The sequence below is a fragment of the Mya arenaria genome, chromosome 1 (assembly GCF_026914265.1).
Source record: "Mya arenaria isolate MELC-2E11 chromosome 1, ASM2691426v1".
NCBI classification, from domain to species: domain Eukaryota; kingdom Metazoa; phylum Mollusca; class Bivalvia; order Myida; family Myidae; genus Mya; species Mya arenaria.
In genome coordinates, this window is record NC_069122.1 from 30,310,040 (window position 1) to 30,319,263 (window position 9,224).

A 9,224-nucleotide genomic window follows, 5' to 3' on the forward strand; every position below is an offset into this window, starting at 1 on the left:
TGCGTTTTTGTCGGAAAGCATAAAGGACTGCATCACGACTCTTAAGTGTGGAGAATCGCGTTAAAATAGCGCTTTCTTTTCTGTTCGCCAGCCTATAAGAGAAATCGATTTGCAAATCTTCCTGATTTAAACTTAATTCTTGTGAGAAAAAATCCCGTACCTTTTGTTCAGTCTGAATTGAGTTTTCTTTGTCAGAGAATGGTATACCATAAAGTTTCAGGTTATTCTTTCTCAGAGCCATATCCAGTTTATCTTGTCGTTTTTCTGAATCGCCTAATTTCTCTTCATACGATCTCATTTTCTCTGTTAGTTTATTTACAGAACCTTTCAGCTGTTCATTTTCTTTTCTTATTTCCTTATTTTCGTTTTTCAATGAGTTTACTGAATGTTCTATCAAACTTTTTGTTCATCTTCTTGACATCTTTACGAATTTCAAGTAATATGGAGGTCACATTTACATCCGCGGTTTCACTCTCCAAGTCAGACTTGTCCGAGAATACCAATGGTTTGTCGTCTGCATGTTGTTGTTCTTTATTTAACAAGCCGCTAATTGACGTCCGATTTCCCGGGCGATCACGATCCGAGGGTCCGGGCTGCTGTGAAGTATGCAGAGTATGGTGCGTGTCCTGTGAAGGTTGAATTCTTGTCGTCTTTTCTGTGTCATACTCGACTGCTGTCGCAGACTTCCCACTGACGACCGAGGTGCCCCTGTTCGAGCCTTTCCGACCGATTTTTGACGTTGGGCCCGTTCACGCAGATCGGGACCTGGGTTCATCTCTATGCATTGTGCCGCCAACAGAAGAAACAGCAGTATGCGAATATAAAGTGATACCTTTTTAATTTTAAGTGTATGCAAATGCAATTTAGTTCTAATGGGCTGAGAAAAGGATCCTATTCTCACCCGCCAAGCTTCAGTGGAAATTCCCATTGTTTCTGTTTGAGAGCGGACAATTTATGCGTGGAGAAGTAACAATTGTTAAATGTTATAATGCACCGCTATCCGAAAATCCTGCCCCAAGCGCTCACCGCAACCACATTCAGTCACTGGTAACAGTTAATGATTTTCGGTAATTGGTGAACACATATCACTCAATATCCACATGGAATTGACAAGCAAATATTCTGTGAAAATGTCCTCTCAATTGGACTTTGAAAGATGAAAACAGTTTTATTTATTAAATATCAGCATTTAAAGTCAACATTTCACACTGAAATTCACATATGCATCAACATGTAGTATTTTGTACACACAGAGTTTAAAATAATTTCTATTTGACACAAATAACTATTTTAAATCACCACATTTCACAGAGCAAAAAATTGTTGGTGTTATTGCCACGTAACAGTAAAACATTACACATTTATTATAGTCTAGAAAAAGAGTTTTATGTACAATAAGCTGTCTATGAAAAACTGCCTGTGTGACCAAAGTTAATTTACTCATTTTTTTTTAATTTTCGACGTGTTAATCTAAGACTCCCTATGGGCATTGTGATCCACACGGAAGCAATGATGCTTGGGTAAAGATATATCATGTTGTTTGTTTCCATTATCAATTCATCATTCTTTGTTTGAGGACAATCCCATTCAACTAGCTATTTGAAGCGCGTCTTGATGTCAAATTATTGACGGTATACGCGGGTTTCACTGAATGATCATGCAATAGATCACAGTGATTTCATGTTAGATGTTTGATGCCCTTTACTCGGCTTAATGCAGTTGTGATAATATTTACAAATACGCAGATATCATAAACAGTTTGAGAGGCACTTTGGGCGCGTCTAGCACCTCACACCCTGAAAGGATAAGGGCGTAATACTATAAGAGTCGACAATATTGAAAGTTTTGTTCTAAATTTCAGTTAACCTTAAGCTATTAATAAAATCATATGAATGCTGAACAATTCCAATGAATAATCAAGCTTTCTTGTAACATAATTTACGACGCAGGAGTGATATAAACGCATGCACTCTTGTTCATACAATTTATAATTAGTGTTATAACTTTGCAAAATAAGTAACCGCATCACAGAAAACACGCTATCAAAGACGTAAACAAACATCTAAAACTAGAAATTCATTAGAAATTCTGATGGTATCAACGCATCAGGGCTTAATCTGAACAATGACTCCCTGGTCACCGCTCAAAAAACAAAACAATTTTACTACCAGCCAGATAATGCAAATATCGAGACACAAGAACGTTTCATTTATAAACAACTATAGACATATAAATCCAGATCACCACCATGACTTCTCCAACATCCTGTACAACAGTGAAATACTCCGTGTACTTCCATGAAATATGCTTAGTCTATGCATTAAGACAAGCTTTGTCTGAGTGTTGTTTTTGAATGGCATTATCGTACCTCTTAAGAGCTGTCACTGTTGCTCAGGCTTGATTTATTCGTTTAGGTAATGTTTGTATCGGGTCGTAAAGTGCATGAAATTAATTCATCAGTTTTTTAAATTAATGTATCATTGTTTCAAGTTGAATATAGCTTTGAAAAGGCTGATACATTTTTAATCTAGTAAGTATTGATACATTTTGGGCAAATGTGGGGTTCTTCAAGGAAATGTCGGGTCGCAATTCATCGCATAACAATATAAATGGAAACTTTTGATCTTGTGATTGTTTGTATTTTGTGAGCAGATGCCGTAAAGTATAAATCAACATTTTAGAAAGTGTTAATTTATTATATTTTATGCATTGTTGCTATAAGTGGTTCAATTTTACGTTTAAAAGCGATTTCAAGTGATTATCGCGTTATTGTGACGTCATTTGAAAAAATGTTTCCGGGTCGTTTTATTTAGAATAAAATATAAAACAATTAACAATTCTTGAATAAAAAAATAGATATTGGTGTAAATTTAAGGAATTAATTGCGGAGTTGATGTCATTATCGGGGAAATGAACGCCATTGGGCTGGTCAAAATACGCGTGGAGTCCTTCGGAATCAACACACTTTGACCAGCCCAATTGCGTTCATACCCCGATTATGACATCAACCCCGCAAGTAATTCCTTAAATATACTCCGGATCCAGTGAACTCTTGTTTCACTGATAGTTCCAAGGCGGTAATACCATCATTTATCTGTATTATGCAGTAAAGCAAATTTGATGAGAGAGTGGCCTTTTTATATTTATGTATGTGGTGTTAATTCGTTTGTGTCTTTAGGTTTTGTGATTTTAAATATTTGACATGTGACCAGACACATGGTTTATTTTTTTAATTTTCACCTGCTGGGCTTGTCCCTGTAGCTTTCATGGCATTATTTAGGTGATACCAAACATAATATTCGTTGTTATTTCAAACAGAAGATTATTAAACTATTATGGAAAGATTCCTAAATTCAGCAAAGGCTCGCTGTATAACGTTTCCTAAACTCGTTTATAATTGTTTCGTATTAATTGAAAACTCATCAATCCAATTAGTATCCCATTTTGCGTTTGTTTGAACTTAAACATGTGTTTTATTTTTCTTTGTTTTAACAAATATAACCATGTCAATGAAAAATATTGTTGTTGCTGATGTAACTGATGCTGTTGTTGTTGTTGGTGTCGTTATTGTTGTCACACTTACCATTATTAAGTATCCATGCTGGATGCAACAAGAACGTTCCCCGACCGGGAATCGAACCTGGGACTTGGCTGGGAGGCGGACATTCTACCTCTTAGCTATCCCGACAGTTTATTGTTCTTGTTGTTGTAGTTGTTATTGTTTTTACTGTTTTATATATTTATTATTGCTAAATGGTGTTTTGAAGACGAAAAAACAAAGAAATAAAGAAAACAATATGTTTTTCTAGCTTTAGCCTTATATACTATATAATATGGAATAAATAAACGTCTTTCATTACGGAATTTATCAAACGAGTTTTCTAAAACAAAATTGAGCCCCAACCTGTATTATAATGCGCAATTTTAGAATGAAATGTTGATTACTGATGAACCCTTCTAAAGCTGAATTGGTAATTTGTTATTAAAGAGAAATGGTTTGAGTCCAAACTTGATATAGTTCGTAAACATTGGCCAAGCTTTTATTGGTTGGCAATATAGTTTCCTGCTTTTATACTTAATGATATCAGAAAAATGACTTGTGTAGATTGTGTTTGTAATTAAATGCGTCTGGTGTAAAAAGCAATCGTAAAAAGCATAAGGGTATTGGCCAGAAAACCCAATTTAGTGTATCAAATTAATCGTCTAAGCGTTCAGCGTCTAGCTGGAGAACATACTAGAACTGATTGGCTTATAAAACATCACACTTGAGCCATGTGTTTCGACAACGTCTATTATGATTTTGAATGATGTTCCTGCGACTACTCTGCATAACCAATTATATAGTTTATAACCTACCCCTTATAAAAGGTTTTGTCTTTACATCATATTTGCTGTTTCGGCGTTTGCTTGAAACTTGTATATCAACAATATGTATGACGATTTTGCGATCATGGAATTAAAATACTTATTGTCAACAGCACGTATGCCTTTTTCCCCCTTTGCTTGTAACTTAAATATTTATTACCAATAACATAAATGTCGTTCCTATGTTTGCTTGAAACTTAAATACTTATTATCAACAACATGTGTGCCGTTTCTGCGTTCGCGCAATATTTAATTTATATGCTTATTATTCAAAACCGTATTTGCCGTTTCTGGGCTCGAATGAAACTCAAATACTTACTTTCAACAACATGTTTTTGCGTTCGCTTGACATTAATCATTTCAATCACATTTTTGTACATGACTGGAAAACTAAAATATTCTAGTAAGATTTGCAATTTACGTTCCTATTAATATTTTGTTATAATATTAAGTTAACAAAAAGTATTTTTGTTTGTAATGTATTGAACAAACTTTTGTTAAGATATATTTGATATTATTTGTGTAATTCAGAGATGACTCAATACCACGCAATTAAGATACATGCGACATACAACATACACATGTATTGACGAAATATTATGCGACTGTTATATAAATACCAAAAAATAATGTTCAGGCACAATTTCTAATTCATGTTATGTTGCTTTTAGGTCTGCAAATTCAGACACCTTCTTGTGCAGTAGGCAATAAATCATTTAATAATGTTAATGGCATATGCGTGCCGTGGTTATGTAAGACAGACGGATATTAATGGCAGTTTATCTATATAGGAATAACATGAAGGGCACGATATTGGAACCGAAACATTAACTTCGACAAAGTAATCATCCTAAAGCACGAAACAAATCAAGCGTCCTAAAATTGCAATCTTGGCTTAAATGAGACTGTTTATGAACGATAGCGATGAGGCAACACTGTCAATGCCCAAGATAACAAATATGACGTATAATATTTCCAAGAAGTAACTGAAATTTTACATTATCCCGAAAGACCAAATTCTAAACAATGAAAGTAGGACGAGACGACGTTTTTTGTCATCCACACAACGAGTAATTCCAACTGTTGGGAATTAATATCATCTTCATAATTCTTCTGATAAATAGTTTCTCGTTACAGAAAGGGTAAAGACCGCTCTGTCTGCGTCCTCCATGTCCGCCTTAAGTTCAAAACGAATTTCCGGTAAACAATCAAATTGAATTTCCCGAAAACGAGGCAAAGATTTGAAGTACAGTGAAACAGTAAATGTACAGCGAAATTTTATTGTCAAGAAGTCGGAGCATGTTAATGAAAAAATTATATTGTATATTGAAACAACAAATGTTTCATTATTTTATCAAGGCAAATATGCTACACAAAATATCACCTCTGTCGTATTTCAAAGCAAAAAAAAGTGCATTAGTTTCTCTTTTATGCAGGCGCAGATCTCTGCGTGTAATAGAATTGTTTAATTTGTGCTGCCATTCAAATTATACAACAATGCCATACATTGTAAATATTGTTTTTCAGTCCTGACGTAGTAACTCGTTCTGTCAGTGAACTTTCTGGAGTTCATGAGATACGGATTTCCTCACTATGTTTGTTAGAGCTCATGAAGCTCTACCTACGCAAATGGACTGCATTATGAATTGACCCCTTCGTGCCGTCATCACGACTTAAAATTCACAAACTGATGGTATATACACTGTAAACGCCCACGTTCGAAATCTGAAGCGGTATTCTATATTAAAAGTATGACTGTTGATTGTTTATCAGGTCAGACCCTTTTTGAACACAGTATGCATTTTGCTATGGTGGAGTAAGCTTGACATGGTTGGACGAATATCAAAATTACAGTCATAACAAATTGAAAGTTCTTTTTAAAACTAGTCAAAATACAACGGAGCCGATCAAATCTATATTCTAGAAAAATAATTTGATAGGAATATTCATCAACGTATACAATTTGATACTTAGTGTAAGTACCGTAAGCGTGTACATGATATTTATTGATAATCAAACGAAGTATGCATTTTTCGTGATCATACTTACTAAAAAAATAAATATCACTACTCATGCTTCCAGATATATTTGTGTTCATGTGATCGCTCAAATATATGGAAATGTTCACAAAAGGTATATTTGAAATCTGAAAGAAACATCACCATTTTTATCAGACCTTATTATTTTGTTTACTACAAAGATTTTATCATCACAATGATCGATTGCATTTGATTTAATAAGTTGCACTTGGAGACATTAAGGATTAAAATACTCATAGAGAATCAAGACAACAAACGCAGAGAATATATAAAATTGAAACTAAACCATACAGAATATTCCACTGTCACTAGCAGGAATGAATGGACCAAACAACCATAATCCTGTTTAGAGGCACAAGGTATAAGATAAAGTATGCCATTAATGAGACCGACACTAGGTAACTACACACCAAATACAGAGATCAAACAGGAAGCATACTTACAACTTCACACAAAAGAAAAGTCACCTTATATCAAATAATATAAAAAAATAAACAACATATTTGTAAAATTATTTAATTGTGTAAAATTGAAGCTATCTTTGGCAAACATTATATATGTTTAGATTGCGAACTTTAAAAGACCATGTTCCCTCGAGGTTCAGTCACAATTTTTAAAGAAATTAAAGACATTTAGATAGTTCGATGGACTTTTGCAAATGTGCCTCCGGTATAGTTGGCTATTTACAGATGACACAATTTGTCAGATTCTAATGGACATAATTATGACAAAATCCATTACTGAGCAAAATATCACACGGTTGGTTTGACAATGTTTTAACTTAGTATACTGCTAGTCAAGTTATACACATTTGTACTAAGACTATAGCTAGGATTTTGTAAAATCAGTTATATGCTACTTGCTTTAGTTGTTAACAAATGAGACGCTTATTTCCACCAACGCGGGAGTTACACGTTTCCAACATGTATAGGCTTTTGTTTTACAGTCTGCGAATATTATCAGAATACCTTGTAGATATCAGTTCATTTTAAGATACCAGTAATGGTAACATCAATATTCGAGGATGCACTCGTCACGGCCCATGAACCTCAGTCTTCTTGAGAAAATCACTAATTTCAAATGTATTCATGGCTCGACCGTCAGGAGTTTGCAATTGTAGTTGATAATTAAACCGATGAAGCCGATGAAGATGTGGCGATAACAGAGATATATATTCAGAAATTAATAAATTTCCAAATATACCCGTTTTTGTTAACACGAAATGCATGTGTATTTAGTTTCTGGTCTGTAGTGGATGGGGCAAGTACTTTCATTTTACAAAGCAAATCATTGAAAAAACAATCCATAGAACTGTTCTTCGAATGACCCATTAACAGACACCTGAGCACATCAACGCTTCGGGTCAAAACAGAAATAACGGTTATCTAAATGCAGACACCTCTAAGCAATATTTCACAAAAAATCCAGAAACTTTTTTATGTATTTGCACATCTGCGAAATTTGTCTGATTAATAATCCTTGATAGAATTAACGTACAGCTCTTAAAGTCTCATCAATCAGTCTAAGAGCAATTTAGAGAAGTACTTGATTCGATGCAGCGAATATTGTTTTTAAATGACGGGATATTTTGCATTTCTTGCATGTGAGAAATATGTCCCCTTTGTGGTACTTCACATTTTTCCTAAGTTCTCCTTTAATGTGTTACATTTTAACTGTCCAATTAAAATGCGCAATCTGTGAATAGGTCATTACAAACAGCTTGATTATTATACTGAGATACGACTTGTACGGAGGATCATAATAGTGTGAGATCGGGTTCGTGTTTAGCCCCATTACTGGTTTCCTTCCGGGAAAAGGACTCGATAATGATTTTTATCGCGTTAAAGATGTCCAAATGAAGATCTCAATATCAAGAACTCGAGTTAGCCTCATAAGTTAAGTGAAGTAAAGTAGGTTATACTTCTTTGGTATCGATAATGTTTCGATGAAATTTGAAACATTCTTGATCACTACTCATTAGCAGGATTTAATATGCTGGCTTGGAATTGCTACAATTTTAATTAACGTACTTTTCCGCGCTTCTTTGTACTTTTTGTTCTTGAGTCTTAAGTTTTAAGAAAGAGTATTTATCCATATAATTCCATGTTGAATAAAGAAATATTTTTATAGAAAAGTTCGAGTATTTCCGCATTTTTGAAAAGTTTACATATTCCTTTTCTCGAAGTTTGAAGCAAAACAAAAAAAGTGTCATTTAAATTTTGTTTGTAATTTATGTAGTGACATTATCTTGTATTTATAAAACTGGCTTGGATTATTGATGATTTGCACGTTGAAAGTATTATTCTGAACACCTAGGTTAATGAAGTGCAAGGTATGAAACCAACGTGCAAATAAAAAAATCAATAGTGTTTTAAACCTTATGTAATATGGTAAGTTAGACCTTTATTGTTGTAACCAACAATATATGCCGAATGGTAATCAGCTCCATAACGCCTAGTGGTTTGCAATTGATACATGTTGAGGACAATGACATATTTTGCTTCAAATGAAATTCTATAACTTTTTGTGCAACGGAGAAACACAAAATGACTTAAATACTACCTAAATGATAGAAATAGGAATTAAAGCACATTCCGGAAATGTTTTTCTTTCAAGACATACCATAATTTATTTTATTTGCTTGTGCTGAGGAATTGCTATATAACAGGAGTGAAATTATCTTTATCAGAAAAGTATATACTCTCGTCTGAAGTGCACCTACCATTAAAGGCATTATAGCAAAAACAGCACATCTTCTTTTACCAGCTGATTCACAGCAACCATATGCTTTACAGTGTTTTGCTATCCGAAAATTTCTCC